The sequence below is a fragment of the Amblyomma mixtum genome, chromosome 10 (genome assembly GCF_055824585.1).
Source record: "Amblyomma mixtum isolate Tamu chromosome 10, ASM5582458v1, whole genome shotgun sequence".
NCBI lineage: Eukaryota > Metazoa > Arthropoda > Arachnida > Ixodida > Ixodidae > Amblyomma > Amblyomma mixtum.
In genome coordinates, this window is record NC_143021.1 from 84513254 (window position 1) to 84522094 (window position 8841).

The 8841-nt window shown below is 44.5% G+C and overlaps 1 pseudogene; it reads right to left on the bottom strand.

The window, feature by feature from the left end:
- Positions 1–250: 250 nt before the first annotated feature.
- Positions 251–6769, bottom strand: LOC149326332 (uncharacterized; annotated as a pseudogene).
- Positions 6770–8841: the final 2072 nt, after the last annotated feature.

Here is an 8841-nt window from a genome sequence, read left to right on the forward strand (position 1 = left end):
CGGCTACTTTATGTCTTCCGCTTTCCAGAGTAGGGAGGCTGACCAAGCGTGCTCTTGTACTTGGCACAGATGTACTCAGTTGTGGGCTCTCTCCTGGTAGCGATTAAAGGACCTTTGAGATTGCAAAGACCTGAACAAACAAAAATAATTTTGCTTTTCGTCTTCTTGGACTTGATGGGCAGGGCCTGCTTAATTATAAGGTAGGTTTTAATCCTGTTTATGGCGCGTTCCACGTGAATGCGCACGGAAGCTATCCGTCTTGTCCTGGTGACTTCCTCTTCACTGAGCTGAGATTTCCCTGAAAAATGACATATCCATGAGGCAATCCAGTCATCCATTATCGCATGTTTATGCAATACCCTTACCTTTTGTGAAGGCAGGCACGTTTAGCTTCACTCCTTGGATTATCATGCCTGTTGTCAGGGTGAAGCCTCTGTCAGCCATGACTTCATCTCCTTGGCCGAGATGGTCCTCCAGCTTGCAGTCTTTCGTGATATATTTGTCCGATGCACGTTCTCCATAAGCTGGTTACACATACATTATGTAACCATCTGGTGCTATGGTAATAAGAAACTTCACAGTGTTGTGCGTCTTGTAGCTACTCTAGGTTTGAGCGCTTGGCATCAGTTTATTTGGTCGCTGCAGGTTTATCTCAGAGCAGTCGACAATACATGTGGTGGTGTCGTATCCGTTGTCAATGAATGACTTGAGCATACTGTTTCGGATGATTGATCGTGGTAGCCAAGTTACGACTTTTTTCATAATGGTGCACAGCCCCGACAGCACATGACTGAAAATGTTGCAGACACTCCCTACAAATATTTGAAATATTCTAGCCAGGTGCCCATAGAGAAGGCCAAGGCGCAGTCGCATGAGACTGAGGAGCAGCTGATCTTCATAGGGGAGCACAGTGAAGACCTTCCTCGACTCTACTTTCACTGCTGTGACTTCGTTTCGAAAGTATGTTTTAGCCAGTCCCGTATAAAAGACACAGTCGTCTTCTCCTAATGTTGCTGCAGATAGCTGCTGCTTATTTGACCATGTGCCAAGTCCAGGCCGGCAATAACTATGCTCATTGTGTATGTCCTCCCACTGAGTTGAAGTAGTTTTCACTTCAGAAGATTTTTCCTGCATGGAAAGAAAGTTGCAAGAGTTACTAGCGCACCAAATAACAAAACAATGCACCAATACAGTGGTTAGAGTCTCGTGATTATCCAAAACTACACCTGCACATTTGCCAGAAATAGTCCTGAAATACTTTCCGTCTCCTCGGCCGCCGCGGTGTCTCAGTGGCTATGGTGCTCGGCTGCTGGCCCGAAAGACGTGGGTTCGATCCCGGCCGCGGCGGCTGAATTTCTTTGGAGGAGAAATTCGAGGCCCGTGTACTGTGCGATGTCAGTGCACGTTAAAGAACCCCAGGTTGTCGAAATTTCCGGAGCCCTCCACTACGGCGTCTCTCATAGCCTTAGTCGCTTTGGGACGTTAAACCCGATAAACCAACCAACCAACCTTTCCGTCTCCATATCACAAGGAGAGCTAGGCATAAGTTCAAGCACAAAAGTCATCAACATGCCACATCTGCAGGAGTCCTTTTACTCCTTCCTGACTGGCAATAAGAAACTCGTTGGCCATGAACAAATTTCTTCTTATTGCAAAGAAAAAGCAGCAGTAAGTTGCCAGGTCTGTATGTCGGTGTGGATGGTAAACCTATGCAGAGCTGCATTCCCTGACTGCAGCTTGTGAGCTGCATATATTTTTGAAGTGGTGGCACACCTGTCAACTTTTGAGTATTTTCTGAGCCCTAAGTAACTCCTTAGAGGCTGAATCATAAGAGTACACGTTTTAAATGCATTCCGATAATAAAATTGCTTTTTTATTTCAAGAAACTACCGCCTTGAATTTTTCAGCTGCGCAGCAGCTATTTGTGGCTGCTTGGACTTCTACCAGCATGAACTTTTGTTTGCTTTCGAGGTGGACCCAACCCAGAGCAACCATAAAAATTCAACAATAGAACACTCCTTAAGTTTCCCTAGACGTGCCAAAGGTTGTCTTCACAAAATTGGTGGCAAAATTATTTCTTCTGAGGTGTAAACAATTGTGGCACACATTGGGGACTGGCACTTCACGTCATCAGAACATGATACAGGATTGTGGAAAATGTACTCACTGAAAAGCCTACGATATGATCTGCAGCAATACTTTGTCATACGAGTTTGAAAAATCATTACCTCCGTATCACACCACATTTACCGCACTAAAAGGTCATCTCCGTGAACAAAGGTCATCCTGATTTTATTTATTAAGCCAGTTAAATTGCTTGGCCCAAATATCACTTGGCCAACACCCTTTCATAGGTTTACATTTTGGATTATTTTCTTCTCTTGTATATGAATTTTAATGATGAAATGAAGCTCTTAATTTCTCAATTTCTTTGTGAGTGCACTACACCTGTCATGGTCACTTGCCAGTGTCTTACATGACACTTCACTGCTGTGTGTTGTGTTAGTGCGGATACGCTTCGACATGCTCAGCTCTCTAGCACCAGCACAACGTACTGGTGCTGGCAGCCTGTACTTTGTCAATGATACATATTTTTGCATGTTAGAGCTTGTGCATTATAAATGGAACCATTTCCCTTTAGCTTTGATGGCAACTTTGTACCATGGAGGGCACATATGCATGTTGCCACTTACCATGGCAGGTGGTGCTTCATCTGGGATCCCCTCATCAGCCATTTCTGGTGCTGCCTGAATTATGGAAAAACATCATGCATTCAGTATTGCTCGCAGTCTGATACTTGTCTTAGAATGCATGCTTGTCATAATGCGTGCTGCTATTACTTTTACCTTCAAGTCACTGGCTAGTTCTACACAGGCTGAGGCATCAATCATCAGCACCTCAAAGAGAGGCACTGTTATTGCATTTCGGAGAGAGCGCGTTCTGGGTGCAACCATCTGCCCTTAGCCACAACATTAACACTCAAAAAATAGCACACACCTGTAGGCAGGCGGGCACTTACCACGGCAGGTGTCATTTCATCTTCCATCATCTCCTCAGCCATTTCAGCACCTGCCTGCATTATGGAAAAACATTGTGCATTCAGTGTCAGCAGTAGTGTGATGTGCAGTAGCACCCAGCATGCTTTGTGATAAGCAAGATGACTTTGGAACTTTTCCCCCAAACATTTGAAGACCGGTATGCGAAGAGAACTTATCTGCCTAACCGCACATCTTAACATTTTAAGCCGCGACCTTACAAGCGTTGTCTACTAAACACATACAAAAGCACACATAGAATGTTTACTACATTCAAGTCGGTGCGAAAGCACGCATTTTTTTCTTTGTAGGAGGTTACAAAGAGTGGGCAGTGTCGCGGGACGGAGAGCTCACGCAAGACGAACAGACAATGAACAATTGTGCTCGGGATTTGTACCCATCGAATTAATGCTTACGCACTAAAAGTCCCTGTTACCTCCATACCACAGAGTGCTTCGACATAAACTGGAGCACAGGTGCTTAATATCTCCCGGCATGTGCATTATGAGTGCCGCCAACAGAACGACAGATTGCAGATGATAGGAGTACACTTGCCATGGCAGGTATTACTTGGTCGCGAATTACCTCCTCGCCCATGTTGGGCACTACCTGCATCGAGGAAAGTGCATGACAACTGTTGATCATAGTGCTAAGTACATTCACTTGTTAGAACTTAAGTGTAGAACTTAGTGCTAACATATGCACCTGGGAAAGCACTTACCACGGCAGGTGCCACTTCATCGGACTTCGGCTCCTCGATCATGTCATCAGCTGCCTGCATCAATTGATATTAACAGCACAGTTACCACTGTGTGGTTTTAATTTATTCACAAAGTGAAGAATGTGTTGCATCATGCATATTTGTCACCGCTAGCTTCCATTATGCAAGCCAAATCCATTTTCTGCTACAGAATTCAACCCTAGACCAAACGCAAGCCATTTTTTTACATTGTTTCACTTCACATTGACTACTTTTTATCTAATATGCACTAATACAGGTTACAGATGGGTATTTGCAGTTTAATGATTCACAGTGTTGGGACCCAATGCCTGATTTAGCGCCAGCAGGAAGGAGTTACAGCACTTGAGATTTTTATTACTATTTTATCGGTATGAGCATCGCACAGTGATGACCAGTGGCCTTTTGGTCAGAATCATGTTCATAATGCTGCTATCTAGCACCAGCTCAACCATTTATGCAATTCTGTGGTGAAACTGACTTTTACGCCTAACCTAGATGTCGAAGCACAGTCAGCCAGGCAACCGACATTTTACTCTAGATGCGTTGAAATCTGGGACTTGTCCAACGAAGGTTCTGTTTGGTGGATGAACAGGGCCGAATAAAATACCAATATACTAAGGTGTGCAAGTTACATGCATACGTACAAGGCAGCAAAAATAATTAAAGGGTATTCACCTAATGCTGTGTGTACACTTATCTAGAAACACCTCTTCCTATGACGCAGTCACATATTGGTATGTGTGGCGATGATGCAAAAACTCGGCCATCATGCAGTTATGAAGTGAAACAACCCCTTCCACCAAACTACACAATGATGTTGTACTTGAAAGTTTCCATTCTGAGTAGTCTGTATTTATTAGCAGTTCAGATATGCCTACATGAATATGAACTTCTCTCACAGCTTGTCGTATCATATAACGAAGATAAAGCATTTAATGACATTAGCGTGACCATGCCCTGCCTTAGTGGATACACTGACGCAAGCTGTACTATCGGGGATAAAAGTTTGTGGTACGTGAGTTCTTGGGATGAATGAATGATATTGAATGAAGGTGTTGAAGGCCTGAATTATCTTTCCTCTGGTAACAATATCGGGCGACTGGGTAGCGAGGTGGAGCTGCAATAAACGTTTTTCCAAAAACTAGCATCCCGCAATCTTTAGTCCCCGGCAGTACAGATGGTTCCTACTTGACATGCCTGAGCAACTTTCAACAAAACAGAAAATGTTTAGAAGAGCTTTCATTCGCATTACTTTAGACCTAACAATGATCCAAAATGTCTCACAAGGGCATGATTTAATGACCTTGAGGGCGCAGCTGCGAGCAATCGACGCTATGACATGCACCCAAATATGCTCCAGAATGTGAAAGTTGTGGACATTAAGTGATATGCAAGAGTTTCACTTACCAAGCAAGCCACATGCTCATCAAGTGGTGTTTCAGTATCCTTTTCATCAGACACGAACTGCACAAAAATAACAATTTGACCATTTAATGCTTTCCTTGTAACCTGTGACAATATTTACTGTGTACGTCAAATCAGCCACATTCATCATAAATGAAGGGGCATCATTAATTTCACCCTAGATGAATAACTATGTGTCACTGCAGCTGAAGGAAAGAACTTGTCTGAAAGAAGCGCCCTTTGGTAAGTTAACTACGCTGAAACATAATACCAGCACTCTCTAGTATGCAAATTATGCACCTATGTAGAGGAGAGGAAGGTAAAACTTTTCAGGGAATTCACTTAATGCTGCATGTGCACTTATCAAGAAACTCTTATGCCCACGAGGTAGAGGCCTTTCAATGGTACTTGTCTGGGTTGTAACAGTGGAAAAGAAAACGGCAGATTAATTACCTTACCGAATGGGAATAGAGGCTTGTCTGCATTGTAATTTTTATTATTAGCAGAACAACTTTATAAAAATGCCAAACACGTTTCGGTGAGCGCCAAAATATTTTATATGACTCGACAGACACTTAAGTGGACCGGGGATTGAATCCGATCTCGTTTCTCTTCACCTCAAAAATACATGCAGACACTAGCGGATGTCCAAGTGCGTACCTGAGCACGCGATTGGAGCGCTTTGGAAAAAGTATGAAGACTGTACTATGCTCTACCTGCTTAGCTCGCCCTGTGCTGTATCACAAATGCTTGCAAAAAAAGGGGGGGGGGGTTGAACACGAGAATATTATTTTCCGAAGCACATGAAAAAGTAAAAGTAACGTGCGTCTGGTTTCGGTGATTCGCGATGTTGCTTAACCGCACAAGCTTCAAAACCTAAACGAACATGCCATCGTCTCTTTTGATTATTTCATTGTGCCTGCGAACTTTGTCTGCGAATTGCACAGTAAGAATCAGAAGATCAGAACTTACTAGATCTGGGCACGCTTGCGCGCAAACATCAGTTATCTGTCCAGCATCGCTGCACAACCCCGTCTTGGCGCCAGCGGATCTTCACATCTGCAAAGAGGCACGAGCTGTCACACTTTCGAAATGTACGTGAAATACGGACGCAAAACATCACAGCGTACCTTCTTCGGTTGCGGTGTGTACGTCTGTCTGACTAGGCGGCGGCGCCCAAGAATCACCTGAAAAAAGATGCTGTTAAATCGTCGTAGCAAGAAGCGTGTGCGCTCATCTCGGTCGTGAGTGAAAGACGACGGAAATTTACTTTCCTCTCGTAGCCTGTATCCAGCATGGGGACAGCGTTTTTGTCCGTCTTCTTTCCTCCGACGAAGTGTCGCGAGCACACACGGGAGGCTTCTGTCGCGTTAAAGTTCTTCCTGTTGACGGCAGCGATCCACTGCTGCCGCAGTTCAGGCGACGCTGGGAAACGATGCAAAGTAAACATATCGCATCGACACTCCTCTCGCGGAACACTGTGCTCTGGGCACACGATGACGCCTAGAATGTTTCTTTTGCGCTGGTTGTTAGTGCAGCCGTAGACAGCGCAGTTCCGGCCAGATGATTTTCGATTACAGTACGTCATAGTAGAAGCACGCCGCTTCGAAAACCAGGGACAGAGCCGTGGAACTGCTGGACTAGTCGACGATGTCACAGCTCGGAGAGGGGTGGCAACTATGGTAGGATACCCTCAACACCAGGGACGCCAGCGCAGGTGCTCTGGTTCAAGGATGGGCCATGAAAAGGTCTATAGGGTCTTTCAAGGAGGCCAACTAAGACAGGGAATAATGCTCCGAGACGATGTCGAAAGGCGGCACCGCCCTGGCAGTGCGGCTACGCCGCCGCTGCCCATCTTCCTCTTTACAAGTACATTGAATTTTTGTCATTGATCTGATCATAGGGTTGGCTTCACCTTTGTCTCTAGGTTCAGGGCTACAACGTGCCCATAGTGTACTTGATCCAAAAGTGTGACCAGCCTGTATATGTGCTCGAGCCTGGCATGGGCCCACTACTTCAGCTGGGCGCTCGGTACCTTTGACTCACTGATCTAGAATTATTATCGTGTTGATGTGGGACTTAAAACCTCCCTCTTGAATTTTATATCCTAATTGATTTAATTATCCTTCCTTTTTTGTATTATTAATCTGATTCTGAGTGTCAGTTGGTACCACCTCGGGATGGTCTGAGCCCATGCAGTACTTTGTTCTATCCGCTGCGATAATACCCACTGACTCGCTGGAGACTGAAAGCAGAATTTTTATTTCGAAAGCAATACTGCTTGCACTTTCCTGCCATCGATGGAGGTTCATCCTTCACTCCGGCGGAGCTGCGGCGCGCTTGGCTAGTAACCATGCGACCAATTAAAGGGATCGTATAGCGATGCTCCATGTAAGTGGGAATGAGGTTAGTGAATTGCTTAATTTACCCAATTAGCCTAATTAATCTTTCTAATCAGGCTAGATAAATAAATAAAACCGAGTAGGAAATTGGTCGAGTTCGGGAATCGAACCCCGGTCTCTGGAGTGCGAGACGAGCATGCTAACACTCCGCTATGCCTGCTCGATGGCTTATAATGAACAAAGGCGCGTCTAGTGAATACGGTGTCTTCGTTCACTCCCATCTTCCTCCCTTCCCGTTACGGCGAGGTTCAGGTGTCCACCGAGGTATGCGAGGCAGATAATTTCCTTTCCTCAAAAACCAATTTACCGACTAGCAAAGCGTAGAACCGAACGGGCGATGGCGTTCTGTGGACTCCCTGGCAGCATTGCAAGACGCTGTCGCGTTTCGCTCTAAGCGAAGTTTAACATCTTAACACATCAGTGACACAAGCAGCAACACTGCGCTTAAGGCTTTCGCCTCACAGCACTTTAGGTCAACAAAGTGCCCTCCTGAATTTTTTTTACTGGAAATCCACATCTCATAAACTTGTCTGGACGACTGTACGTCTACGCTAGTGATGCTACCAGTTTTTGTTGTCCTGTGCTTATACAGCATGTGAAGCGACATGCAAATTGTACTCTGCAAATGTATATTTATATGCAGAGCCTAGCATGAAGTGATCTGCCTCGGACAGGCAGAGTATGGATGATAGTTAAATTGAAGTGACTTTTTTTCTGTCCTATTTCTGCAGGGTAATAGCAGTTACATTTTCTTGTCAACTGAAAATGGTTACTACATGGTTTCTTGGAATGGGGGCAGAAGGCCATTGTTCTGAGGATGCCCTGAGCTATGCTGCTTGTCCTCAAGGTAAAACATCACACAGACCAATCGAAAGGCCCATGTTTGTTAGAAAGGGACTAGTGAGTGAAATAGGAATTTTATCAGTTGAGATTAGAGTAAAAAGACATTATACATTATTTATTTCACCATGAATGCGTACAGCAAACACAAGCAAACAACTTTTGGGCCCATAACCAAAGCTAGATTAGGCCCATATGGTACACATGCATATGTGCAGCAGCAATCAAGGCAGTTGAAGAATTGTGCACTGGTTACAAATCAATTAAAATGACAGGAATTATTAATCGATGCAGGAATAACACAATATGACTACAAAAACAATAGCAACATCGATGCAGTGCAGCCTTTCTAAATTATCAATAAAATACGAGTACACCACGTTTTTATGGAAAACACAAAGTTATTAGCCGTCTTCAC